The sequence below is a fragment of the Microcebus murinus genome, chromosome 2 (assembly GCF_040939455.1).
Source record: "Microcebus murinus isolate Inina chromosome 2, M.murinus_Inina_mat1.0, whole genome shotgun sequence".
Lineage (NCBI taxonomy): Eukaryota > Metazoa > Chordata > Mammalia > Primates > Cheirogaleidae > Microcebus > Microcebus murinus.
Genome location: NC_134105.1, coordinates 45,350,692 through 45,360,063, shown reverse-complemented (window position 1 = coordinate 45,360,063; position 9,372 = coordinate 45,350,692).

Genomic DNA, 9,372 nt, shown 5'->3' with positions numbered 1-9,372 from the left:
TGCACAGCCCGTTGGTGGGTGGCCTGGATCCATGACTAACTCTTCTTAGACCCTTTCCCTGGGGTCTGGGTTCCAGAGTCTGTCCTTGCTGGTGGACACCTGCTGTAGATGGACATATCTTCCCCAAAGGTGACAGACCCCTGCTTGGTTCCAGAGAATGCAAGCAGGAGTTCCCACTCCAGATACATCTTCCTTTGAGAATGAGAACCCAGATTAACCCATTCCCTTCATTGCTATGTTGGGTCTCTTATACTGTCCTGCTCCTAAACTGACCTGAGCGGGACCAAGATGTTGGTCTCCATCTTGCCTTCACCCAGTTTCGTCCTCCCACTCACTCAGGCATGCTAGAGACCCATAACGCCTGTGCTCAAGCCCGACCCATGATAAATGTCAGCTGTTCTATTTTATTACATGTATGCCTTTCCAATTGTAAAAGCAGCATGTTCTTTGTGTTATTTCCCATTGCCGTGACAAACCCGTCCTCTCTACAGCAGTGTCGCAGAGACATAAAGGAAGCGGAATTGTGGGTGAAGTGTTGTAACCGGCCTAAGTACAAATAAAAAATCCACCAAGGTGTTCAAGGGATGCTACAACTGGACCAATTTGCAGATAAAGCCTCCCATTCAAGCTGAAGGATTGGACAGAGGAAACGCAGACTAAGAATTAGAATATTTAAACGCTTCTAACCATTTCCTTGAAAAGGCTTTCTGGATCTTATTAGAGGAGCGAGTCATCTTCCTGTGTGAAATGTTCAAAGCTCACTTCCGGTGAGTAATGAGAGGGGCATTCAGGTCTGTATGCAGCCACTGTGCACGTGGTGAAGCTCACGGGGCTACGGCTTCCTTTGCAGACAGCAGAGGTGCTGCCCCTCAGGCCCTATAACTCTGGGCTCCTCTCCAGGCCGCAAAACAACCGGAGTTTCTAAGGGGCATATGCTGATGGCATCTGCCAGCTCCCTGTCCAGTGTATCCACGGTTGTCTGTGACTCACAGCAAGCTCACACCGGAAGCCTTTTCCGAGCATCTCTGTGCAGGCTCTGTTGGCTGAAGCCCGTGCCAGTGCCTAGAAAGGTCTGTGGTGCTGGCAGCACTCCTGTTTTGAAGAGCCACAAGGACCCAGCCTTAGCTCAGAAAGGGCAAAGCACACGCCAGCACAGACTGATGTGTGCAACGAGTGGGCCTGGGCTACTTCGGCAGGCTGGAAAATACACACCGGCAGGTCTGGTGGAGAATGCGCACGGTGCATACAGAAGGCCTTTTATTATCTCAGCCAACAGTGGCATTTCAGAAGAGATTAAGAAGGAAAAGAATCAATTGCTGTGAAGCAACACATCAAGCAGGACAATGAGAGAGTCAGTGTGTTAGAAACCCTCATCCTACCTCTAATTTAGGTTAACCGTAAGCCTTCAAATGACCTTGCAGAGACAGCCTGCCAGGGAGGTGGTGGAGATGTTATTCCTTCCACTTTACACATGAGGAAACTGAACTTCAGGGAGGTAACATTGCCACGGATCACACCAATAGTCCATGGCCCCAAAGGATTTGAACCCACATCTGTCAGGCTCCAAGGCGATGTCATGTGGTCTTAACTATTTCCAAATTCATTTTATTCTGAGAAATATTTTTTGGAAAGTCACCTGTGTTTAACACTTGGAGCCAAACACCCTTGTTGGATTTTGATAAAAGAGAGAAAAGGAGAGAGGGCAGTAGGCCTAGCTTTGCCGCTTTCCAACTGCGTGATCCTGAGCACATCACTAACAAGCAGCCTAGCCTCAGCATTCAATTCTGGGATCACTTTGACGAGTTTATCAGGGCCTGATAAAGGCGCAGTTTTCTCATTCAGTCGTTATCCATTGGTTCCTTCACTCTGTAGACATCTACTGACCACTCAGTGACAGGCCCGAGGGCAGAAGGGTAAGTACAGCGCCATCCCTGCCATCAGAGTAGTCTAGGTGGGGAAGAAAGGCCTCCGAAAACAGCCGCATGGCAGTGAGTAGGAAGGACACAGCGCCTGCCCTCCAGGAGCACAGACACTCCAGGGGATACAGATATGAAACAGCTGCTCGGGAGGCACAATGGGACGCCTGTGACAGCGGCACCCTGCCAGAAGAAGCGGTGATTGACGCTCGAGCTTTCATCTTTGAACCATGGCTACTTTCTGGAATTATATCTTTGGTCCTTTGATTCTTTTTTGCTGCATGGTATTATTATTGGGTTACTTATCACAGAATTTAGAGCCGGAGAAGAGTGCTGAGATCATTCTAATCCAATCTCTCATTGCACAGGTAGGAAGCTGGAGCCCAAGAGAGGTGAAGGTCACAGGTAGGAAGGGGAGAAACTGGTTCTGGGCCCAGATCTCTAGACCTCAGCACTTATGAGATACTCACATCTTCCCCCTAGTTTGGTCCTACCACCTCCATTCATACTCCACAGTCTCAGCCAACTGGTGTAATATGCAAGACAGGAGCTCTGAATAAATACAAACCTTCTCAGTGGAGCACTTGAAATTAAAGAAACATCATTTTTTGGACTCATTTCCAGAAATCCCCAGAGTAAGGACCTTTATTTATCGAGCTGAGGTCCTTAAGTCTCAGCTAACATTAAAGTCTGCTGCTGGCCGGGCGCGGTGGCTCACGCTTGTAATCCTAGCACTCTGGGAGGCCGAGGCGAGCGGATTGCTCAAGGTCAGGAGTTCAAAACCAGCCTGAGCGAGACCCCATCTCTACTATAAAAAAAAAAAAATAGAAAGAAATCAATTGGCCAACTAATATATATATATAAAAATTAGCCGGGCATGGTGGCACGTGCCTGTAGTCCCAACTACTCGGGAGGCTGAGGCAGTAGGACTGCTTAAGCCCAGGAGTTTGAGGTTGCTGTGAGCTATGCTGACGCCACGGCACTCACTCTAGCCTGAGCAACAAAGCGAGACTCTGTCTCAAAAAAAAAAAAAAGTCTGCTGCAGATGAATCTCTTTTGTAAAATGTAGCAAATAGAAAAAGTCCTGATCTAGGATTTAGGGGGCCCAGATTCAAAGATCCGCTTTGCCACTAGGCCGCCTTGTGATCATAGGCAGGTTCCTGCCCTCTCAGGGCCCCAATCAGTCCCCTCAACTATCAAATGAATCCAACAGAAGCTCCCTAGGGCAGGGACATGGTCCGTTGCTGTCTCCGCAGGCCTAGAACCACGTGTGGCACAGAGTAGGAACTCAACACATGGGGAATGTCTTCCAAGTCACTAGAGTTCGTAGAACAGGAGTCCATGCAATCATTTCCAAAATCTAAAGTTCATTTCTGTTCCTGTTTCTCCCCTCCCTTTTGTTAGCGGGATGAATTCCCCCCCACCTCTCCTCCCGTCTCTTAGCAACCCCGTGGAAGAGTTGACTGTTCTGAAGCAGCTCTCAGGTTGCGTGACCTGGCAGCTGTGAGTTATTCTGTGTACTCTAATATTATCGCTCCGGCATCACTCCCCCTCTGCTGTCACTCCCCGGGCCTCCTGCTCAGAACCACCCGCTCAGCTCCTCTGCTCACTTGTTGCTGAAAACACACCCTGATTCCGCCTACCTTCGCCAGGCCTGCTTGGGCAATTGTGCAACACAACAGAAGACTGGACACCCTCAAGCAGAGTAGTATATTTTAACAGGAGCACAAGTGTGTAGCAAGGAGGGGTAGATACTTGGCAATACTTACAAATCCCCAGTTTGAAACCTGTGAATATTTCTGAGGGTCTTCCACGGGTCACTTTATCGTGTAATGGATTAAGCAAATTTTTTAAAAAACAAGGAATGATCACTACTATTTATTGAGCACCTACTATGTGTCAGGCAGTTTTACACATGCTTCCCTGTTTAATCTTCTCAACAACACTTCGAACACCCACTTTTACAGATGGGCAAACTGAGGCTAAGAAATGTTGATAAACTTTTCAAGGTCACATGACCAGTAAAGGCTACAACCAATATTGGATCTGGGTCTTCTATCTGATTCCAATATCTCCAGCTTTAATTTAGAAGACTCTGAAAAGTTTTCTAAAAGGCCCACTAAGAACAACCTAGAGAGAAGGGAACAGAATGGCTGTTGCAGACCATCCAGTTCTTTCTCCACCCACTTTGTTTCCACTCCTAAAACTGAAATAACTTGTTCTCTGTTACTCCAACATCTAGAGCTGACACTAAAGGCTGGGAGTTGTGAGGCGATGCTTAGCAATGATTAGGTCAAAGAGAGTTCAGTTGGAATGAACCTTTCGGCCCATTCAATCTAGCCCTGATATTTTATAGATGGCAAACTGAAGCCCAGAGAACTTAAGAAGGTCACCCATCTAATTAGTAAGTAGCAGAGCCAGCCTTGTCTGCTACCACATCCTGTGCTCCTTATCTATAAAAGGTGGGCAATAACACCTGTTTACAGTGCTATGGCTCTGAGGATTGTCTTCAAGTGCTCAGCCAGGTTAGTGCCTGGCACATGGCAGGCCCTGCAAATGATAGATGCTGCTGACTTTGCTTCTCTTTGAGCCTCAGTCTCATCATCTGTAAATGGGGTTGGCAAGGGCCCTTATTTCATATATCTGTTAAGAAAATCAAATGAGCTCTTGGATGTGGCAGAGCTTTGTAGTGTCTGCTTCACAAATACCACCTGCAATCTTTTGGGGCTATTGGGTATGGCATTTCAGGTGTTCCTAGGTGATTTCCCAGGCGGACAACATCAGAATGAGGTTGACAGCATCTGCCCCCAGCCTCTTCTCATTATGGACAGTTACGAACAGGAGAAAGGGAAAACACAGGAAAAAATTAACACTTCGCATATGCATATGTATTTCCCCATCTCAACCTTCTCTTTGAGCATTGCTTGGACCTCGCAGAAGACATGGGCCCCTCCTTTTCACAAGAAAGGCTATCAGTTGGGAGGACACAGAGGGATTGGCTCTGGCTTACTGATGGTGCTGCCAGAGGAAAGGGCTCACAATTTGGGAGGGATCTGTGTGCACGTGTGTGCCAGGAACTAGAGAACCGTAGGTTTTGCCCAGTGTGCCATGAGCCTGGATTGCACATCTGGCAAGGAGGGCCAGCTCGAGCCAGGGCAACTCCATTCTTGGTTCACTGGAATGTCTCCATTTGGGGACTCTATGGCCTCCCCGCTGTCCCTTCTCTGTTGGCTCCCTTTTCAGGATGAAAGCAACCCTTCCCCTTTTTACCTTGCTTTTTCCAGACTCCAAGCATTCAACCATCTTTTAAAGACTGCACCATCAGGAGGAATGAGTGGGAGGTGAGGAAGTAGAGACAGGTTGTGTAGACAAACACCACTAGGAGTTTGGCTATGAAAGATTGAGAGAGAAAGAATGAGACTGGGAGAGAGTTGGGATTGAAGGTGATTTTTTTTTTCAGAGCTGGTATTTGTTCTAAGGTGGCAGAGATGGGAGCCTGTTTGAATGCTCTGGGGCGGAGCAAGTAGAGAGGAAAAGGCTGAAAGGACAGGAGCCGAATCAGTAGAACAAGACCCCTGAGAAGGCAGGAGAGAAGAGGTCCAGAGCTCAGGGGAGCAATTGGCTTTGCCCAGGAGGAGGGACCTGTCTTCAGTCATGGCAGAAGATGAGGGAGGTACACTAGGAGCCAAGTGAGAGCATAGTCTGTCCAGACATTCTCAGGCATAGCAGGTCCCAAGGTTTGTCACAGTCTTTCTTCCCTCTTTGCACAGTTATGGCCTCATGCCAGTGCTATCCCCAACCCTCCACATACATGCGTTGACATCCTCACCACAATCCTACAAGGTAGGCACTTCTAACCTCCATTTTTTAGATATGCAAACCAAAACTCAAGGAGCAGAGGAAATTGCCACTGGTTACACAACTAGTACTATTAACAAAATTAACGCTGACACTAATACAGCCCTACCTATGTGTCAGACTCTGTTCTGAGTACTTTATATTCATTAGCCTATTCAACCCTATGGGGCAGGTACTATTACTATTCTGATTTTACAGATGAAGCAACAGAGACACTAGAAGACTGGGTCATTTGCCCAAGGTCAAACAACTTCAAAATGGAGCCAGCACTTGAGCCTGGGCAGTCCTGCTCCCAGGTCAATATTCTTAACCATCATTCCATATCTCCTCCTGTAGTGTGAAATGAAAGGATAGAGATTAAATTCAGACTCTCATTTGTCTGCCTCCAAAGGCCATACTGTACTCATTGTATCCAGGGATGAGGCTGGATCAAAGTAGATCAACTTTTAGGGTTGAATATTCTGAACCAAGATCCAGTTAGGATATCTGAGGACCAATAACAGAAACACAAGTGCCCCCTCAATAGACTTCCTCCAATGACTCATTGGCCAAAACTCATAGGACTCTCCATCTCCCTAACAGCTGAGGTGCCTCTTTGGTGGGAGCTGGCAAGGCAAGGATTGAGAATGAATGGTTTAACCAATCAATAGTGCCTGCTGCATCCACACAGAGCAATAGATGCTTTACCTAAGTCTTCACTCATTCATCCATTCAGTAAATCATTTGTTCACCACCAATTCTGCCTAGTACTGTGTCAACACTGGGCATACAGGAGTAAGGCACACAGAGCTCACTCTTTGAGGAGCTTACAGACTGATGCTTGGAACAGACATGTAAGCAGACAAGGCCATCGCAATGTGTGGCCACTCCCTGTAGCAGGCTATGTCCAAATGGTGATGGAAACAGAGGGGGTGTCAGTGCTTGTCTAGGAGAGGAGCCAAGGGGACAGCTTTGCAGAGAAATTGTCACCTTTAAGAAAAGAACTTTTCCAGATGAACAAGGAAAATGGGGAGACGATGTGACTCAGGCAGAGGGGACAACATGTGTAAAGTCAGGGGAGCATGGGGCAGTATGGCAAGTTCTAGGGACCTGTTAGTAGGTTAATATGGCTGTGGCAGCAATGGCAGCTTCGAGGGTGGGAGAGAAGCTGGAGAGAGAGGTAGGCAGGGGCAGATCATGTTACCATGGGCGCTAGATGCCACATGTAGGAATTTAATTTCTAATCTTTGCTGCCACCCGGAAAAGCTGGTCTATTACTAGTTCCAATTTGCAAATAAGAAAATGGAGCCTTAGAAGAACTAATGTGCCCCTACCCGCAGCTGATAAGAAACAGGGCCGGGGTTTGAACCCAGGCTGGCCTGATGCCAATGCCTAACCTCTTTCCACTACACCATAATGACTGCCTTTGGTTCTGCCTCTAAAGCTAGCGCACCCTATTATGTAACCAAAAACATAAAAAGCCTTCTTTTCTATGGTGACAGTGGCGATGTCGTTCCAGGAACTAAGATTTGTTCCCTTTACAAATGAGAGTTCGGCGGATTTTTTCCCCTGCTCATTATAAAGGCCTGCTTCCTACCAGAATGAATAATGAGGTTGTAGCTGTCTGCATTCAGCCATAGGAAGACGCATAATTGTATTTCTTCCATGATGGAAGAACCAGCTGTGGCACTAATAAAAATGACTGCTTTTCAATTCTTTCAACAGAGTAAATAAAACTCCCTTGTGATTAACAGCAAATTGGTTTCCTACAGAGTTGTCAAATCTGAAGGGGGAGAGAAGGGGGGTGAAAGAGGAGATGGGAGTGAGAGCTTGGCTAGTGGTTCTGCTTCAGCCAGGTTCATCCTCCAAGGGTGTGTTACTAAGGCGCTTTGGGAAGGAAAGATATTTTCAACTCCTTTCAGAAAATTCCCAATTCTGCCAAAATAACACTTCAGTGTCCCTGGCATGGGGACAAAAGAAAAAAGGGGCTCACTTGTTAACAACCACGGACCCTAAGACTTTCAGATTTGGAGCATCAACTCTTTCCCCCATCTGTTTATTCATTCATTTATTCTATAAGTGTTTTTTAAAGATAACTAGCAATTTGTTCGTTAATTGAGTATTTACTGAGTGTGTACTGTATTCCAGGCAGAGGGCTGGGCTTTAGGGTGAAGAAGACCCAGTTTCTGCCCTCGAGGTGCACAGTCTATTGGAGAGATAGACCTGTAAATAGCTTTTTATGATTATTGTGATAAGAGCTATACCCTGAAAATAAAAGCAGTGGATTTTTATAGTTTTTTCACTCTCTTGGCAAATAGGATAGAAAAATTGTTTTGCTCCCACCTTTAAGCTAAAAAGTTACAAACTAAGGTCGATGAAAGATCAATCAGAAATGAAGATAATGTAGCTTTGAAGTGGTAACAGAGGAAAATGCGGTTCTATGTGCAAAATATTGGTGGATCAGAACCCTGATAGGAAACAGATGGGACACCCAAATTAGGGTAATTCAAAGCGAGTTTATTACAAAGGGAATGTTTACAAGGTTGTGGTTGGGATGTAGAGGACCCACAGGGCTATGCAGGAACACAGGGCTACCAGCAGGGGCGCTGTTACCACCCGGAGATTCAAAAGAATAGGGAAGGAGTTGGCTCCAGGAACCTGGAAGAAAACAGTTGTGTTGAGATCACCATTAAGAGGAAGAGTGACTGACAGTTGAGGGTCACAGCCAAACCAGGGTAACCATACAAGGCTGATATCAGGGAAATAAATCCCTGCGCTCATTCTCATCCCTCCCAAGATTTTTCCCATGTTGGAGGTTGGGGAAGGCTTCCTATGGGAGATGGCACCTGAGCTGGATCTTGACAGATGAATGGGAGTTTGATAGGTGATGAAAGAAATGAAAAAACTTCCAGGCAGAAAAAAAAAAAAAAATAGAGCAAAAGCAAAAATGTGAGAGGTAGACTGCAAAAAGATTCCAAAGAACTTTATATGTCATGGATAAAAGTTTGGTTTTTATACCCAGGGCACTGGGAAGCCATTGAATGTTTTAAACCAGGTGAATAGAATGATCATATTTGCATTTATAGAGGATCCCTTTGGCTGTAGCCTGGAGGATGGATTGGAGAGGAGTGGATATTGGAGAAGAGAAAGGCTGATGGAGTAAATAGCAGAAAAAAGGTGAGAGTCTGGGCAGGGAGAAGGAGAGAAGGGGACAGTTTTGAGGCACATGGAGGAAGCAGAAATGATGGCTGATTGAATGGGAGGGGAGTCTACTGGAGAGGGAGGCATCCAGGCTGGTTCTCAGGATGGAGGCTAGGATGTCAGTGGAGGGCACTATTTGAAATTAAACAAGAGCAACAGGCTTGGAGGAGGAAGCAAGATGGCTTTGGTCTAAGGCATATTGAGTTTCACACGCCTGCAGGAAATCTAGGTGGAATTGTCTACTGTTGCTTGGTTATGACTCTCAAGTTCAGCAGAGGGAGAGAAGGCTAAGAGAGCGGTGTAGGGCAGCTCAGCACAGTGGTGATAAGGCCAGAGTAGTGCACAAGAAAAACCAGGAAGAGCAAACGAAGAAAGAAGGGAGGGGACTTACTGCTACGTGACCTCCACACCCTCACCA